The sequence below is a fragment of the Schistocerca cancellata genome, chromosome 2 (assembly GCF_023864275.1).
Source record: "Schistocerca cancellata isolate TAMUIC-IGC-003103 chromosome 2, iqSchCanc2.1, whole genome shotgun sequence".
NCBI lineage: Eukaryota > Metazoa > Arthropoda > Insecta > Orthoptera > Acrididae > Schistocerca > Schistocerca cancellata.
This window is the reverse complement of record NC_064627.1, coordinates 591,046,527-591,049,543: the sequence shown is the minus strand read 5'-3', so window position 1 is coordinate 591,049,543 and position 3,017 is coordinate 591,046,527.

Genomic DNA, 3,017 nt, shown 5'->3' with positions numbered 1-3,017 from the left:
TTTTTTATAGTTACCACAGCGGAATATACTGATTCTCAGACTGAAATGAGCAGTTCTCATAGCTATTCCAGTACTGCCTGTTTAATACATTCCAGTACCGGTACTTCACATGTGCCGTACTTACGGCAGTGACGGCGTATTTTGCTTATATTGGCAACGACAGGCCATGAAGTAAATAATTAATGCTGTCCCCGCTGTGTTGTTGACAGGTTCTTGTATGTACTGTTGTCACTCGATAAATGAATTATTCTCGTAAAGCGAACGTTTCATAACAAAACGTCGGCTTACTATTAACGTCAAATAATTCCGAATATTCAACGGTCTATGCCGACATCAGCACACTATGACGCCGGCGCCGTAAGTAAAACTGAACCCTTTGTTAAGGGGTTATTTTGTGTCACATATACGGCTGTAAATGGGTGCAGCCATACATAAATGTAACGACGTGCCTCTTTTCACCGTAAGGCGTGGCTGTAACAGGACCCATGAAGTCACTGTGTACTAGCTGCGTAGGCGTTTTGCTCATGTCCTCTTCGATTTGTGTGGAAGACTTGTTTCCTTGCTTTCCATGCAGATAGTGCACGACTCTGGTGTCTTCATATTTTCAATGTTAATTCCTTCCACATATTTTGGTAGCACTTGTAGATCGAAATGGTTCAAGTCTCCTGATCTTTGATTCCACTTTTGAATGTTCCTGTAAGAAATGCCATGCAGGAGTTTCTGGTGAATTTCAGAGCGGACATTTTCACCTCATTTTTCCTCGCAATACCGTTTCCTCTTTGAATAGTTGCCCTTTCGCTTTCATACGTGACTTTGAAACCACTTGTCTCCCGTCTTAGCACTGACAGTAAGTTGTGGTCTAGGCCAGGAACAAATAAAATATTTAATCTCAATTGGCACTACCGTTCTGTTGACATACTGACTTTCATCTCACCAAACTACACTGCCTTCAAAACAGATCCAATTTTTGCAACGTTAATCACCTCTGGTCTTCAAACGTTTGCACTTTATCGAGCCATTCACGAAATATTCACGGTAGTTTCCAAGAAGTCAGATGTATCGAAGTCGCAGGCTCGTGGCGTTAGGTATCGAAATTGCGCCCGCTATGCCAGCGATATATATCGAACACTCGATTGTCCAGGCGGCAGGTTTAGAAATTGTTTTGTGGATTGACAAGGGAATGTTGTTTAACATTCTGAATAGCCATGAGCGAATCTCATGTAACAGCGAGTTCTAATAACCTTACGTGGCACAATTTAATTCCACGTATGTGTACAGTAGATAAATGCTTACAGTTCTGTTGGCAATATGGTTTAATGTCGAGCGAAGATCAGAGATATTACGCGGATTGTCAGCCGCAAATCATGTTCGAAACTCAACGAAAAACCATCTGATTTAGACTTCCCGTACAAGTTGTACTGTACGATAAGAAAAAAAGGACCTTGATTAAAAGAAATCCTTGGCTCCAAAACTCGAAGTTCAGCACTGAGAAAAGCGTAACTATCGTTTCTTACTGAAGACGAGATTGTACATTACAAGCGACTGCTTCAAAATGTGAACTGCCTGTGAATGCCGTCTGTGAATATTATGGATTTTTTCAGGAAGAGTACTATGTAATGCAGCTAACGAAAGTGTTTCCATCGGTGGCGTCTGCAAGATTGCAGTGGTTCACGAGTCACTCATCGTTACTCGTTAATACGGGAGAGTACGTCTCCTTAAGAACGAGGTAGAACATATTTGGGTGTTCATTGGGATCGAAAGGGAATCCAGAAAGTGTTTTAAACTTCATATTTACTCTCAGCATAAGACCACTTTAATGTCACTTATAAAGCATTTCATTCTTCCAGGTAGAAAAGCGGTAACTGTCGGCTTCAAATCGTATAAAAAAATTAAGAATGAGGGTTTCGATCACGGGTTTGTCAATCATTCCATAGAGTTTGTACCTTCAGACGATCCATCTGTGCACACCTAAAACAATGAGCGATTGCGGAAGTCACTAAAATCATCTGTTGGGAGAGAAGGCTGACTGGGGATAGAGAGACGAAGTACATATTTTCCAATACCTTTATTTCCACAATTTACGACTCTCAGGAAAATCTCATCTGTGTGATACTCTCAGTATTTCTCAAAGACTAATTTACCACGGATGTGGAAAGAAAGCTATGCTCCCAGCTGCGTACATCTAGTACTGGGAGTAGTAGTAGCTTTATTCATCCATATATCTCTTTTTACATGGATATAGGACATTTCAAAGTATTTACAAGTTTAGACCAATTTAAAATAAGCTAATTCCTATACACATACATTTACAGACTCTTGGTTAAAGAAAATCATTAGAATTACTTCTGGTATACAATACTTCTTTTACAAATAACTTATTAAATAATGTAATGCCACATTGTTCACTCATATCTCACTATCAGTCACTGCACACACTGTACACACATTGTTTCATAATCTTCATAACACTTAGCTCACGTCACACACAAGTACACACACACACACTGGCGATCTCTGGCCCATTTTCTGTATTGCAATTTACCATTTGCTATCCTGAAAAACTGAGTCAGCATCCTTCTATAATGAGTGAGATGTTGAGCTCAGAAAAAGGAAGAGCTTTTAGTATTGTGCTATGCATAGCTTGGGGGTAAGTTTTTCTAGAAAATGAAAAACACACAGTGTGAAGGTGTTATGTGGAACGTTGAATCTTTTATAATCATTATTATTATTTACTTTTATAACATTTCTTTTTTACCAAACACCTACTGTACTTTTTAGCTGCCTTTTTAAATAAGTGTATTTTTGCAATTTCTGTAATCCCCTTTGGGGATTCCTTGGTAGAAAATGCTGTTTTGAGTTTTATATTCATTTTTCTTGGTAAATGTAAGTCTAGTCTAGCTCTAGTTTGTGCAGTAATTACAAATGTTATTTGTTAAAATTTTGTTAAAATCCCCAGTGTTTTGAACAGATCTTTACAATGAGCTCGACTACTATATTTGGTTATTATTCTTATGGCC